This window comes from Opisthocomus hoazin, chromosome 8 (assembly GCF_030867145.1).
Source record: "Opisthocomus hoazin isolate bOpiHoa1 chromosome 8, bOpiHoa1.hap1, whole genome shotgun sequence".
Classification (NCBI taxonomy): Eukaryota; Metazoa; Chordata; class Aves; order Opisthocomiformes; family Opisthocomidae; genus Opisthocomus; species Opisthocomus hoazin.
This window is the reverse complement of record NC_134421.1, coordinates 23,015,629-23,031,807: the sequence shown is the minus strand read 5'-3', so window position 1 is coordinate 23,031,807 and position 16,179 is coordinate 23,015,629. Positions and strand designations below refer to the sequence as shown.

The window sequence follows — 16,179 nt, the reverse complement described above, 5'->3', positions numbered from 1 at the left end:
AAAGATGAGATTTCTGGATCATAGATACCAGCCAATGCCAACTAATTGAAACAACGATGAGATTCTGTGTGCATATCCATGTCTGGCTGACCATTTAGTAAAGTTTTGCTTACACAAGGGCCACCAACATTCTGACAGACAAGGAGCACTGCTCCCGGCTGGGAAACAGGGAGCAGTTCTACGTAGCAACGGAACCTTTGCTTATCTTTTAGTTCTGTGCACACAGTAGCATGATCCTCTCCACGCACTGACAGCTGCAACCTTTCACATAAAGAGCTTTTCGTAAGTTTGATTTGAACTTTCATGACTCTTTTTATTGGTAGGGCATTTAGGAGAAGAGTGGCTTGCTTTTTAGGAACTCAGGTGATCTTCTGTTTGGAGTTTATAACTTTAGAAGTTGTGCTACTATATTACAGGCAATCCGAATGTGTGTGATACTTACAGTACATGAAAGTGTTAGTCATACAACTGGACGGGCACCCTGCCAGCCAAACTCATCCGTCAGGCTGTCAACACCTTACTCTTTTTCTGCAGTGACCTATGTGGAAAATTTTCCTACAAACAGCTGTTCAGATCGTAGGCAGACAACAGGTTGTCATAAACCCGCTTTCAACTGTGCATAAAGGTTTATGAATTTCTAGTTTCATCTGCAAGATAAACAAGAACAGCACGTTCTTTTGATTTACATTTATGACTTGTTTTACATTTTCTATTTACAGAAATTCTTCTGGACCTCCTAGCTCCATCGCCAAAAAAAGACTTTTAGTTCACTGACCTTTTCCATCTGATGGAAAAAAAAAAAGAGATGTGAATTCTGCAGACAGAATTGAATTGTTTTCCCTTCTTATTCTTTTTTTTTCTGAAGGGTTCATAAGCAGATGTGAAGATGGCCCAGAATCATGTGACAAAAGTTCAGCAATGCGTCCTGTCCATGTGATGAAGACTTAATTTCACAAAACTGAAGTGCTGTTTTAATATGTAAAGCAGCATCTTTTCCAAGAGCACTGAAAACAAACATCCTGAAAGTGCCAGAGTGACTTAGGACCCTAATCCTTTGGACTTTCAAGGAGACTTAGGCCTTAGGCTACAGGCTAGATTATTTAAGTGTTCCCTAACTCTTTCGCACAAAATATCCTTCTGGACAAATCTAGGCTTTGAGAGGTGCCAAAAGAAATCACTGACTGACAGCTGTAGGTAGAACTTAGACCTTCTGAATAAAGCCCTAGATGGTCATGAGTAGAATTCATTATGCTGGATTAGATATCTGAAGAAAAGACCTGAGCTGGCCAGGAAGACACACTTGACCTGTTCTGGTTGTCACCTTTAGGATGAAACAAAACACTCTACAAAGTACCCACTTCTCTTCCCTGAATTCAGAGGTAGCTCATTTCCAGATATCAGTGCTTCATTAAATAAAACCTCCTTGCAATTCAACTTTGGAAATAGGATTTAGGTCCCTAAATATTGTTGAGAATTCATCCTGTGATTTTTTTGTAGTCTAGTATAGACTCTTAACACCATATATAGCTAAGCTGTTATACAGGCAATTTTAATAAAAGCAACATCTAGCTATCATACAGTAGTGTGCCCTTAGTTCTCAAAAAGCTTCACCAGAATTGTCATTCCTGCTTGTTAAAGGTGAAAGCAGAGAGGCAGATATGTTCTTTACGCTATCTGGCAGTAATATTCTGATATCTGGTTGATGAAAAAGAACTCTTCTGGGCGCAATTTAGAGCAGTGTCTTAACTTAGCCATATTTAATCTCATTTTGGAAGAAGGTATTGATTGTGGAATTAACTGTGTATGTAGAGAGCCTTGGGAGACTACTGCGTTCAGCTTAACAGAGCTCTAGCAGCCCTCAGGTTAGATTGCATCACATATGGATGTTTGACTGATGATCTTTATTAACTTTTTCCTTCACATGTAACATTTACTTTTCCTCCAAGAGACATCCTCTTCTTTTATTCATGTACAAATATCATACAACATTGTTAAAAAACAAAAAGTACATTCAGTAAGTCATACTGCTTACTCTTCCTTGCAGTTTCATGTGATTCCCATGACTGTACTTGATAACAGTAATCCAGCGCACAGAACGTTACTTCGCAAAACATGGGGGTTGGTTTTATTTGTTTATCCTTTCCTTTACACATTCCCAGAATGTCAACTCTGACATTCTGTATTTTCACTGCAGTTCTTCTTTGTGGTCTCAGAATTATGGATTGCAAGCTTAGTCAGAGCTATAATTGAGGGTGAAGTTAATCAAATACAAATGTTTATAAACTGGAGTTTTAAATGCTATGAACAAAAACATTTTTCCACTTTTCTTCAGAGCTCATTCTGTTCTGTATAAACACATTTCTATGGCTGATTCTTCAGCCACCTCAAGCTTTTCTAAGTCTTCTTGATGTAAAGGTGTAGGCTAATGCTAGCGGGAAGAAGGTTTAGTTCTGGGTGCCTTCAAGAAGTCACAGTCTGCCTAGGTTTCAGTTTTCCCGAGAACATGATGGTGATGATAATACTCTCCAGAGGGTCCCTTTCATCCTCGTCCATACCAATTCCACAGAAAACCACTATCAAAAGGATTGATCTCAACAGACACAATGGTGTGAAATCAATTAGAAAAGCTACTGTTTCAGCATGAACTGATGTTCCTATCATTAATCAAAACACAGCTCCATGAAGGGGGCGAGAATAGTGCAATCAGAAAGACCAAACCAGCTACTTGTCTTACATGTGGGCCATAGAGACGAAACTAGGGGAATATTAAAGGAAGACAACAAATACACTAGAATAACTGACACTGCTTGAATCAATTAATAGCGGTCCCCAGTTTTGTCACTATCCTATTCAAACAGTCCTACACAGCATAAATATCCCAAAGGTCCAGTCTAAGGAATAAAAACAATACATAATACCCCTATCACAAGAAATCTAGTGTTTAGATCAAAAGTAAAATTGTCATTTGCTGTTCAGACAAAAGACAACCGACTTCTGGCTACTTCTGCAACCGTTATGCCGCTCAAAATTGCTATGAGTGCAAAACATGGCTCTGCGTATGTATACGCTACATGTATTTAAAGGCTACGAAAACTTCAATACATGATATTTCATTATAAAGAATTGTAAATCACATGCACCTATGTGCAGTTTTGTATTTGTATACCTTGTGTTTATAGAATTGGTCAAGTTGTGGATACTACTAAATAAACAAAAAATTACTTTCATGTTCACCAAGAACATTTTAATTTGGCTAAAAAACAGTATTTAATTTCATCTTTAGGTTCACAGCCTTTCTATTAAAATAATTAAAAAGAGGACAATTTCCAAATGAAAAAGCTGTTTCAAAAACCAAATTTTAAATCTATAAAGACAGAAAATGAAATATGTTAACTTTCCATGTTTTTTTCTTTTTTTATGGAAAAATCTTTGCACACAGGACCTAAAAAATATTAGTTTCACTCCTCCTAAAACTGCATTTTTGGGCACTTTTGCTATTCACAAAAAACAGTCATCAGTCTGATGTTCATACTACCACTCAGATCATAGCAATTTTTTCTCAGAAGCATTCAAAACTCTGGAGTGTCATGACACTGCTTACCTAAGCATTCAAACTTGCTTAATATTCATGTTTCTCTAGGCAAACGAATCGGGGTATTGACATTTACAAAGATAACCTGGTTACAAAATTAAAGCACTTGTATTTAAAGACATTAGGTGTGCAACAAAGCTCCCCAATTAATACTGAGAGGTATAGATAAACGAGATGGAGCAGCTGCCTTAAGAAGTTCCCGTGCTTTCTCCCAGCTACCAAATGCTGCTCCTGCACTGCAGCTCACGTCCCATCAGTTGTACCGATACAGCTGTCGTGGGGCTGTTCTGTAAACTGGATCACTCAACTGATACAGGCTAAAAATAATTTTGCAACTATTTTCCTTATTTTCCCTCATCCAAAGCAAGCAAATTAAGGAAGATGTCATCTCTGCTAGGAAGGAAAACTGGTTGGGAGAGGCAAAGTCTTTCATTAGACTAAGTGCTTCTCTCAAGGAAAGCAGAGATGTTTTCAGGAACACAGATCTTTACACATGTCCAAACCAGAAGTTGCAAACTTATGCTAACTACATTTTAATTCCTGACAGTTCTTTTGGATTCTTTTGGAGACAGAATCTCTGAATTTTTCTCAGTTACATTAACCTATTTGATAATACCAGAAAGAAGAGTAATGGAAACAAGCAGATTAGATGGGGAATACAGCTAGAGGAGTAATGATAGGACAGAGTGGGGAGAGATGAAAGACAAGCGATGTTTCTTTTCAAAGAAGGGAGCATTTACTATGGTTGTTGTAGTGTAGAAATGTATTAGTTTTGCATTTGTTGTTCCAGCATAGTTTGGTTCCAGTAGTGATACATGGGGTTTGTGGGGACATTTTTTCGGATTATGAGCTTGGTGAGGCTGGGGTGAGATGGGAGTTATTTGGTGCCTTGCAGTGAGCAGGTTGGGGAGATTTTCCTTCAGATTGTGATCTTGTGATAAGCAATCCAGCATAATTGGCAAGAGAGTAATTAAGGCCCAAACACACCAGTCAACTTAAGAGTTTATCAGCTAAGCCACAAAACCAATACACTCTTAGCCTTTAGTAAAACAACATGATTCACTGCCTGCTAAAATTATTCGATTACCTTGCATTTGTTGACACAAATGGGCACATCTGTGATTACACCCTTGCAGCAGACGTGCAAAAGTTTGCACCTGGTCTCCTGTTTCTGACTCCTTACAATAACCAAACACCTGGCCCGAGACAGGCCCATAGACTAAAAGCAAGCGAGACTTAACGGTGAGGCCACTGTCACTCACCTGGGTGCTTCACTTTGGGATAGTAACTTCAATGCAGATTTTCACAGGGAAAAAAATCAAGTACAGATGCCTTCAGCAAGAGTCCAGGACAGTCCAGGCTCACTGGGTTGACAACACGTGGTTTCCAGTTCAGGCTGCCAAATTCATATCAGCTGATCTTTCAAATACACAGAGTATCTCTTGTATTGGGAAAAATTGTACAGTTCTAGTATGCTAGGCTAATGCAGGTAGGCTTTCGTGGAACGCTGTGGAAATAATTGAATAGTCCTTGTTAAGAACATTGCTTGTGCTTGTTTGCAGTACTAATTGCACAAATGTTTATGCACAACAGACAATATGTTCAGTGTTTTCAAGATCTAAGAACCATGTTAAGAATAAACACTAATGACATATTTTGCAAGATACATAATCTGTTTGTTTATGTGACTCAATACATCTAAAAAGGAGATTTTTATTATTTTAATACAGTCCTGTGGTGGCTATTGTTGACTTTCCAATAGGCAAATGGACAGTCTGACAACTAAACACTTGAAGAGGTTCCATATTTAAATAACTCCAAGAGCTGTAATTTTCCAAATCCATTAGATGCTACATTTGGGTTAAAGCACATAATAATGCAAGCGTTATGATGGTAAAAGAAATATCTTAGTTTGTTAACACGTAGGGGAGCAGCTGGAAAAATAATGATGTATTGTCAACATGAACTTGTACTTGGTCAACGCAAAATAAAACCCTTGCAAATGTTAACACAAACCCCAAGTACTTCTGCAGCTAAACTTCTTTCCTGTGAACCTCCCACCCCTCCACCAATGCGAACAAACAACAAAAGCACATGCAATATATTACTATTTTACAATATACTTTAAAAAAAAAAAATCACTTCTCATCAGAAGATGGAATATTTCAAATTAATGTTCACTTAAAAAACTTGGAGTTCTTACAGGCAGATAAAATTACTGCCCTGCTGTCTTATCTATCCACATCCAGTCTATAAGCCAACATCACATACATAAGATCATCACAGCCTACCTTAGCACCCAGAAAAATGAAAATAGCTACCCAACTTTTCACTCAAACATAATAATATCTGACATAGTAAGAAAAAAAATACCATGTGTGTATTATTTCTTCACATGTATCCCAAAAGAAGTACTTGTAAAGAATGCATATACTATTAGGAAATGTGAAAGCTGATAATGAGTTAGGGATTGTTCAGTGAAATTTAAGCAAAGTTTTACTAACCAGGCTTTACATAGCTTCACTTAAATAAAAATATAACACAACCACACCAATCAATGAAATTATAGCATGAAATACTGCAGGAGTACCCATAACCTTGAAGTTGTTTGTCTTGTTGTTTGGGGAAAAAGTAGTTTATGGGAAAACCCTCCAGCTTTGTTGTCAAAGAGTTTGGATTGCTTTGCAGCATAATATCTATGATGCTGAGTTTTTTGGTGCAGTGGTACCATCCCTTGCAAACATGCAGCCCATGTGCTCAAGCTATGGGAAAGTAATGTCAGTATTATTTAAGACCTGCTCTTGTTCCTTGCTAAAGTTAACCCAGTGTGTTATTATTTAGGAGAAAAGTGTCTTCAGTGCCTAATAAACAACCGTGAGTTTTAAGAAAAATATTATAACTTTCAATTTGAGGCTGCATTTTCACCTTCTTTGTGAGAAAGAATTAATCTAGGTTATTTCCTCAGCTGCACTATGGATTTGTATTAAAATCATTATTCAGAAGAAAAAGATTTGAGTAATTATTAGGCAGAAAATGAGGCGGCGGCACCCATCCATACTCAGCAAACAAATTTCAAATCCTCTCAAAAAATGGGGTGTTTTTTTCCTCTCACACTACAGGAAGTTCAATAACTGGAGTGCTGTAGATACCAGCTGTCATGTTAACTGGGAGTTTTAAAATTAGACTAGATGGAAAAAAAAAACCTGAGATAAAGAAGATACCTTGAAATTGCAAGATGTGGACTCTGTGATCTATCTGATGTTAATGATTGAAAGGACCTATAATTAACAATGAGCGCAATGCAAAGGATTTGAATGTTCTATTGCTGCGAGACATGTCACAGACACCAAGTATTAATCATGACTTTTTTAATTCTTCTGTCCTCAGTGACCCATTCAAGTGTCACTGAGGAGGGCATCTCTGAGGGTGTCCTCACCCTCATCATGTGCTCAGTCTCTCACAGAATGCACTGGCATGATTTCCTTCCTACAGCAAAGTTCAATTTGTTTTTCCAAGCTGTCTCTTCTCAGTTTGCAGTAACTGACAGACCTTGCCCTGGGTAATTTTGTTCATGGGATATGCTCTCTCCAGGACACATTTCACTAGGAATCTTTCCAAGGATGTGTCATCCTGAGTTTGCCTTGTATTCAGATCTTAGGTAGCTATTAAAATCACAACACCACAGCTGCTTCTTCCCATATCTAATTACTGAAAGTTGTGCACTGTATCAGAGTCCTGCAATTCAGAAGGAAAGAGATCCTGATTAACAACAGGGTAATCATCAAGCAGCATTCTCTTCAGGGCTATAAAAGGGTAATTAGGAGCAAGATGGTTAACACTTTTAACTAAGCAAGGGGAAAAGAATATGAACAATCAATATGACTAGAGCACCAGTTTCAAACCCACACAGGCAAACTGGTACAAGTCCATGAATATCAGTGAGTGATTAAAGCCTGTCTCACAGAAGAGGTAAAATGCAGGATTGCCCCTCCCACAAAACTGTACTGTTTTAATAAACTAGGTCAGTTTTAAATTGCACCTTTCATTCAACGGGTAGTTCTGTTCACATTTGCACCCACAACCAAACCAATCAAAGAGTCTTCTGATGTCCTTTACCCTTGGCCAACTGTTTTTCTTCTTCTTTGTGCTGTGCAACTACCTGTGTAGGACTGTTGTTTAATGCAATATCAACTGAACTGTCAGAAATTAAAATTAGGAACAGGAACGGCTTTTCAACATGAATCATTTCACTGATAAAATTACAGTCAGCCTCACAAACTCCAACAGAACCACTGAAAAAAAAAAGCATGAATGGCAGCACAAGAACACATGGTTCATGAGAGCAGAAGGTAGATAAGTTGCTTTTCCAGTTCTCTGGCTGTAGGCTGATGACAAAAGAGCTTCACTGGCACAACTGAGCAAACACAGCTGTTCCCTCCTGCCCCTCTTCTGATGTGCCAGTGAACTGTTTGTGGGGTTACACTCAGCAGCAGATCAAAGAGCTGATCTGCATTAGGAGTAATATCTTCACTCTGGCAGGGTTTTTAGCATCACCAGGAAGGCTGGGCACTCCCACAAAGCTGTGTTTCCATCAACATTCCTGTCTCGTCAAATCATACCCTCATGGTGAATTTCTGTGCATCAATGTACTTATATGCAAACCATGCCTGGTCACATTCCAGCATTTGTCTTTAATGTGCATTGCAAATAATCAGAAATTAATACTACAGTAAACACAGCTACTGAGGAATGTCATCCTCTAGCCACAAAACAAGTTTAATGTCTCCTGTAGACACATCCAGTCTTTAGCTTCTTCATGAAATCACCAGTACAAATACGGATCATAAACGGGCTGTGATAACGTCAGAGGTGGTAGCGAGCTTATCTAGCCTCTGTTCTTGAGAACCAGATCAAAGCTACGTGTTCACTTTGAGCAGCATTGAGCAGACAGAAGCTAGCCATGGCATTTTAGCTATTAAACTAACGTTTTTGTTAACCTGAGTTTAATGCTTTCATCTTACTGACAATCTGCTATATCCTAGAATGATAGAATGCTTTGGGTTGGAAGGGACTTTTAGAGGTCTTCCAGCCAAACCCCCCTGCAGTGACCAGGGATATCTTCAACTAGACCAGGTTGCTCAGAGCGCTATCAAACCTAGCCTGGAATGTTTGCAAGGATGGGGCCTCCACTACCTCTCTGGGCAATCTGTTCCAGTGTTTCACAACCCTCACTGTAAAAAATTCCTTCCTTATATCTAGTCTAAATCTACCCTCCCTTAGTTTAAAGCCATTGCTCCTTGTCCTATCGTAACACACCCTGATGAAAATATTTTCCCCATCCTTCCTGTAGGCCTCCTTCAGGTACTGGAAGGCTGCTATAAGGTCTCCCCACAGCCTTCTCTTCTCCAGGCTGAACAGCCCCAACCCTCTCAGCCTTTCCTCATAGCAGAAGTGCTCCAGCCCTCTGATCATCTTTGCAGCCGTCCTCTGGACCCGCTCCAACACATCCATGTCCTTCTTGTGCTGGCAGCTCCAGAGCTGGACGCAGGACTCCAGGTGGGGTCTCACCAGAGCGGAGTAGAGGGGCAGAATCACCTCCCTCAAGCTGCTGGCCACACTTCTCTTGATGCAGCCCAGGATACGGTTGGCCTTCTGGGCTGCAAACGCACATTGGTGGCTCATGTCAAGCTTTTCATCCACAAGTACCTCCAAGTCCTTCTTGGCAGGGCTGCTCTCAATCCCTTCATCCCCCAGCCTGTCTTGATAGTGGGGGTTGCCCCGACCCAGATGCAGGACCTTACACTTGAGTTTGTTGTACCTCATGAGGTTTACACAGGCCCACTTCTCAAGGTTGTCCAAGTCCCTCTGGATGATATCCTATCCTTCTGGCGTGTCAACTGCACTGCTCAGCTTGGTGTCATCTGCAAACTTGCTGAGGTTGCACTCGATCTCACTAAGTCATTGATGATGTTAAACAGCACCAGTCCCAGTACGGACCCCTGAGGAACACCACTTGTCACCGGAGTCCATTTGGACATCGAGCCATCCATTTGGACACTACCCTCTGGCTGTGACCTTCCAACCAATTCCTTAGCCACCAAACAGCCCACCCATCAAATCCACATTTCTCCAGGACTGAAAAAGCCCCAGTTACATTCGCACACTCCTAATTCAGTTCAGTGTACTTCAAGTAGTTTGCTTCCCCTAATTAAACAGCTATCACTGTAATGGGAAAGAAATTAAGTTTGCTGAAGTACTACAAATTTAAATCACGCAGCTGGTCCATTGCTGATGGTCCCTAAGGGACAAAGACAGATCATCAGAGCTGGACAAGATCTACATACAGAATGTGCATAGCCGAAATCCAGCAAGAGCTGTCTGGCCACCAGTCTGTGATGTTATTTGGAATTTTCTATTGAAATCAGAAATTAATTATTTTCTAGGCAATGATAAGATAGACAATCACTCTATAAGCAAACCTAAATTTTATCTTCCCACTGATTACCTTTGGTTTTAAAGGGGAAAAATCTCCATTTACTTTACAATCTCCATTTGTTATTTCATACTGAGCTCTATGTTTCTTTAAAAGTACTACAGGTAGTTCCAAATACAGCACTTCAAGTTCTAAGCACAAAGTCTTCTCCAAACCCTTTACCTTCTGATTTTTACACTCTGATACAGAAAGACAAGGGTTACCCTTCTGTCTCATGCTGACACCTCAGTTTCATGATATGGAGGCATTTTGGCAACGGATTTCTTCTCTACCCTCTCTGCCAGTCATTTGTTTTGCTCAGCACTGGAGCTCTCTCCTTCCCCACATGCAGTGACACAATTACTTGCACAGAGTTGCCATAGGTGCACGAAGATAAACTATTAGCTCCCTGAAACTACAGGCAGGAGGTCATGCTTCTCCCGTTTATTTCCTACTAGCTCTGGTACTCACTAGACACTCCTTTGAGCTAATTCAATGTGCTAAAATGGTAGAATGAAAAACAGGGTTGGATAGTTTGCTGCTGCTCTATCTAGTGAGCTAAATCAGCTTGCAGAAGGGTCTGACAAATATTCAAGCTGTTGTCCAGGACAGCGAGAGAGCCAGTGCAAAGCACAGCTCAGCTCAGGGAAGAAGGACAAAACCTCCCCCCTTCCTCAAAAGTAAGCTGGTACCTTCTCCTGCCCCCTTTTTGTTTGCATTATTTTTAACCTTATCTGGTTCCCTGATCCAGTCCACAATCCCCAAACAGTTGTGTCAACAACTGAGTGAGTGACAGCCTGAGTGTAGAATTTCTTCAGTTAGTTTCTCTCTAAAGGCCACATGTTGTCTGAGCAGTATTTTGCTTCAGACATGTGTATTACATTCTACTAAATTAGACCATGAGTGAAGCTGTTACCAGGCATGAAAGATGAGAATCTGGTGCATTCAGCTTTTGTCAATGTTCTGTTAGCCCACTGCATTCTCTGCAAGAATGAACAGAACAGGCAAGATAACATTATGTATGATGGGCAGCTGTAGTATATTCCACAAACACCACTGTTCTCATGTCCATATTCTAACTTAACACGTTTAGTCTCTACATAGAGATAAGCTTGCATTCCTTATTATCACCAATAAAGTTTCACAACTACTCTCTACAGATATAAAAGATTTGCACTAAAGCTGCTATGACAATTCAGAGTTCATCTCGCAAATTATTCCAAAATAAGGCAAATCTGAACAGCAAGAAAGGACCCAATTTATCAATAAACTGGCTCCAATACTTGTTTAAGAGCTACTTAGCTCCAGTGATGTACTTCAGAAAAGTGCTTTCAACTATCAGAAAGTTATATAGTGATAGACTGCAATTCATAAGTAGCAAGATAAGTTTAACACTGTAATTTGGTTGATCGTCAAGGCTGCAGAAAAATAACAGGGCTGCATTTACCTGACTAGGATCTTCTTTGGCTATAACAGTTCAGCAGAGGAAGCTTCAGCCAAAATACAGTTGAGTTTGGGTGGCTACTCAACTGACATTCTGGAAAATGCCTCAAAGACCAGCCATTGGGACACCAGGTGTAAATTCTGCAAAACCTTTCTCTCCACTAGATTTATCCACCCTGTGGGGTGGCTAGACAAAGAAGATCATAACTTTACACTGACACGTAGTTAACTACTAGACTCTTGACATTTATTGATTCGTTTCCAAATGCAACAAAGAGTTTCTTTGGCACATTTTACCTCAGCAATAAAGCTTGCCCAATGTTAGGAGAAATTTCAGGTTAGTCTGGGAAACACTGGGCCCTTGCATTTCCCGGGGGTGAAACCAGTCATCCTGAGGATCATGGACCCAGTGGGTTCAGCAGAACCAAATGCCACCACTCAGCACTTCCTAAACTGCCCATCTTCCAACCAACCTGCAACACGCTGATGCAGTGGCAACAAGAATTTTCCTCATCAGCAGCAGGACAGCAGGCAAAAGACCTACAAGGTGGACTTCCCTACAGATCTCATTACACTGGGTTGCTTCATCTCCAATCTGTGAAAGCAGAGCACAACTAGATATACACAGAAGAAGCCATCTTCATTCAAAAATCTCAATACACTAAAAAATCACTAGATCTTTTTACTACAAAGCCAGTAATTTCATGTCTTTGAAATATTACCACTTAAATTTTTGTTGCCACAACTGTAAAGATCTATGTGACATTACTGTGGACAATAGTTTCTGAAAAGAAGAACTAATGTCCTGAGATTGGCAACTAGAGAGGCAAAGTGTCATCTAGGTTCTATTGCTATATTTCTCCCATTTGATTTTCTCTGACCTGTAAAACTTAAGTATGCTTGGATCCACAGCTAGTCTAAATCAGCTGACAAGTCTGGCCCAATACCTATCTAACAGTGACACTGTACATTCAAGTGATCCTTTGCAATGCAAGCTGAGGACTGGTAATATTGAGTGGTTTGGCTACACACGAATTCTCAAGCAAGTCTGATTGCTACAAAAATTTCAGAAAAAGGCTAGCAAAAAGTTTGAGAAATAAACTGAAAAATTTGAGAAGTAGAACTGCACACTGACACTGAGGAAGATCTCCAGTCATTCCCATCTGACTGCCCAGCTCAGAGGGCACAGTGGCAGTTGTCACTCAACACAGTGATCAAAATGCAGATTGACTATCAGACCTTATGTGACACTTACACTTTACCCCTTCAGTGTTTCACTGATTTTAGTGCTCGTGTATATGGGATTTCTGAGAAGCTGAGAAAATGATTGGATATTGATTCAAACTGGGATGTATACGGCTATATGCTTCCAAGACTGCTTTATCTTTCAAGAAGGCAGTGCTGATCCTCCCCACTTCTGTCTTTATCCCATCCCTCCTTTGCCACATTTAAGTAATAAAGCCGGTCCAATAAGCCTCCTTTCTGCTAAGCATTTCTGTGAACTTTTTAATCAGACTTGCAAACTTTGCTAAACATGATCCTTGGCTCTCAGAGGACTTCTCCTCACGAAATTACTGCCATTCAGCCAGCTGACTTGTTCCTCAGCAGAACTGTTATACAGCCACAGTAGCCAGTGACCTTGAGAAAACAGCAGCAAACCATTCCTCCAAGCAGTGCAAAATTCTCAGTCACAGCCACCCTGACAAGGCAGAGCATGACTACAAGGATATACGTAACAACCAGACCAACATCCACATAATAACTGTAAGACATGGTATCTAGAAGAAAGAAAAGAAGCATGCCTTAGGTCAGACATCTGTATGTCTAACAGATCAGGAAGCAAGAAAGCATTTTATACTATATTATTATATATGTTATTATTATATACTACAGACTAGAAAAGAGCATCCCTAAGAGCATGTTTGCTATTTTCCACTCTCATCCTACAAAAACCACCCAGTGGGATTGAAGAAGTTAAATGGGTGTGGCTGTTCTCCTCCTCTAATAACCCCTCTTACAATATTCTAGGGCCAACAAGCACGATGTACAGAGGGAAGAGCAGAGGCTGGATACCAAAAAAATTGAAGAGTTCACAGTTTTCCCCTTCCTGTGGTTTAAAAAGAAACACAGAAGAGTGGGGCTTTTTTTGTTGTTGTCTACCAACAAACCCCATTTACTCATCATATAATGCAATACCTCTGTGGTAACTGCAGAGAAAATACATAGTTGTTCTTCGCGTAAATATGTTTGGTTTCTTTGGTTCATGTAGCCACTGAAACGAACCAGGCATGTACTGGCTCTGTTTATCGAATTGCCATTGAAGGATTAGCAATCATACATGCAAAGATTGCCATACTTTTTTAGCATAGGCTTCAGTTTTGCTTTGTCAGAGATTTGCAAAACTCTTGTCAAAATCATCTTACTCCTGCTTTGACTGGATACAATGATGTTTTCACAAGGGCAAAGTTTAGATAGACAAAGAGATAAAAATACAAGGTCACTTCAGTGGGGCAATCTAAGATGGAATGTACATTTCGAATGAACAAATCTGTAGACTTTGTACAAGGCTTTCCTCTCAGCTCTGCGCAGCCCTTCCAACAGAGAATATCAGCCTGCTGACTGAAGCACAGACCATGGAGTCAGCTTTTATTCTTGGCTTGGACACAGATTTGTTGTGTGACCTTAATAAGTAGTTTAACCTCTGCATTTCCTTATTTGTAAACAAGAATAATCACCATGCCTTACCTCACAAGTTTAATTCATGAATACTCGTAAACATCCTTGAGATTCTTAGCTGAATATTGCTATAGAAACAAGAAGCATAACTACAATACACTCATGTAGCTATTTTCATGACCCCACTCACTGTAGTGCTCAAGTACTTCAGCCTTTCATTTTAATATGCAGTGGTACCGTCATTAAGAGCGAAATAGCAGCCATGTCCTACTTCATCCATTTTTGAAGATGGGGAATTGAATTACAGAACATTACGCCTACGCAATCTTTTGAGCTCAAAACTGTGCTTTGATTTAATTTTTAAACTCAGTCACACATATGAGGTAGATATGGGGAAGACTGAAGAAAAAAAGCCTCAGACCTACATTCCCCTTAACATGGGTCCAAGCGTACACACACACACAGACCACAGGGGCAGGGTGACCACGCTGCATTTAGGTGGCCATCAACATTTATCCCATCTGTCTTCTTGCAAGAAAGCTGCTAAGCGCTTCTTTACAGAGTTCAGACATCATACATTGCAAAAGCAGATGCTGGGATTTTTAGACAGCTTAGGAGACCCACACACACTCAGTAAAAGGGATCTAGTGGGTAAAAACGTCCTCACAGAAATAGGTGTAGGATCATACTAGCATTAGGTTTCTCAGTAGTCCAGCCCACTCAGGCACAGCATAGGCACAAACATGGAGACTTCCCACTCTGTTTAAGTCAGTGCCATAACGCACACTGACACCAGTCTGTGAATGTTCAGTGGCTAAATGACCAATTCAGAATCAAAGAAGGAAACCTGCAGCAGGTCTCCTACAGCTCATATTAGTTCTCTTGCCCAACCAGTCAATCCTTCTCCCGCATCTGTGGAACTGCCAGTGATGTCACTGGAAGTGCTGCACATTCAGAAGAGACTAGTAAAGCTGAGATCATCATGATCCAAGGAGGTGCTTCTGCATAGTACAGGTGCTTGTACAAGCTGTTCATGTACCAAAGTCAGTCTGTGCAGCAACCATGGAACTCATTTTGTTTCAGCAACATGTATGAAATAGTTGGATATGACAGTTAAACAGAGTTATTGCTTGGTGCTGTTCCTCAAAATTTGATACTGTTGGAACTACAAAAAGTTCTAATTAATCCTTCTGAATTAACACATGCATTTAAATGTTACAATTGCTTTTACATGTTGACATTTGTGATAAGATTTCTATTAATAAAGTTCGTTTACTGACAGGCTTTTTCTGCTCCTTCCCTGGACACCAGCATTGCAGGTAGCCAGTTTAATCATAACACTGCTAGTTGTGAAGTGGTGAAGTACCTATGCTCTAAGCTTGCCTTAGAATCCACTAATAGGGTATGGGGTTAAATGGTCATATGGCTTAACTTACCAACACAAAAGCCAGTATAGAATTTATCAGGTGAAAGAGTGTTTAATCATGAAAGAATTGATACAGTGAATTATTTCAATTGATGCAGATTCAGCCACTCGCTCTCTATCAAGATGTACGCAACTGCATCTGCTGCCACAGGAGTTAAGTTTGAAGGGACAGCCTCTGTCATTAGGTTGTACCACAGTGAGTAAAAGTTCCTTATGGCTGAGAAGCAGTTTCTGAATCAAGATCATCATAAAGTACAAGATGCTGAAATTAAACCTCGTCACATGCCTAGATATTCTCCTATCACTGCAAAGAAGTAATTTTTTTTTAATTACGTACTATATTTTCTTACAATATTTCCAGAAAAGTTTTGAAATATTTTAAAACCCATTTTTTTAAAAAAAAGCAACTGTGGATTAAACCTCCTACATAAAGTCTTCATAATTTTTTTTTTTCTACAGCGCTGTAACACAAGCATTTGACATAATGCTCCTTTTTCTTAAATAAAACCTTGGCAGCAGTTTCTGGACACTAATATAAACAGCTGGGTTCCCTGTGGGCCCAAAGATATA

The 16,179-nt window shown here is 39.9% G+C and overlaps 1 long non-coding RNA gene across 3 annotated transcripts in view; it reads right to left on the bottom strand.

The window, feature by feature from the left end:
- Positions 1–16,179, bottom strand: part of LOC142362307 (uncharacterized) — a 142,972-nt gene that overhangs the window by 86,749 nt on the left and 40,044 nt on the right. For all 3 annotated transcript variants that reach the window (XR_012764940.1, XR_012764942.1, XR_012764941.1), the window contains one exon: positions 4,855–5,099. This is a non-coding gene — a long non-coding RNA (uncharacterized LOC142362307). The remainder of the gene's footprint in view (positions 1–4,854; positions 5,100–16,179) is intronic.